This window comes from Octopus bimaculoides, chromosome 18, assembly GCF_001194135.2.
Source record: "Octopus bimaculoides isolate UCB-OBI-ISO-001 chromosome 18, ASM119413v2, whole genome shotgun sequence".
Lineage (NCBI taxonomy): Eukaryota > Metazoa > Mollusca > Cephalopoda > Octopoda > Octopodidae > Octopus > Octopus bimaculoides.
This window is the reverse complement of record NC_068998.1, coordinates 3,416,407-3,416,824: the sequence shown is the minus strand read 5'-3', so window position 1 is coordinate 3,416,824 and position 418 is coordinate 3,416,407.

Sequence of the window (418 nt, the reverse complement as noted above, 5' to 3'; positions counted from 1 at the left end):
TTTGGCTGCTATTTTTAGTAGGTCGGCTGGTCGCGTTGGGACTTAAAATTTTTTTTTGTTTTTCTATATACTGTATTTGACACAGCACTATTTTTCCAAAATAAGTCGAAAAAAAAGAAAATCCCCACCCGGTTGTCCTATTTGCGAATTTTGGGTCTGCATTAATTAGTACCGTTAAGGGACCTCTGTATTTAAATAGTACCAGTCGGCCTCAGGATGTAAGGACAGACGAAATGCCGCTAAGCATTTTGTCTGGTGTGCCAACAATTCTGCCAGCTCACCGTTTTTGTTTTCCTTCATAAGAAAAATAAATTCTCATTTTGTCACAAGGCCAGCAATGTCGAGGGGAAGTCGTATACCCCAACCTCAGTATTTGACCGGTACTTTATTCTATCAACGCAGAAAAGATGAACGGCAA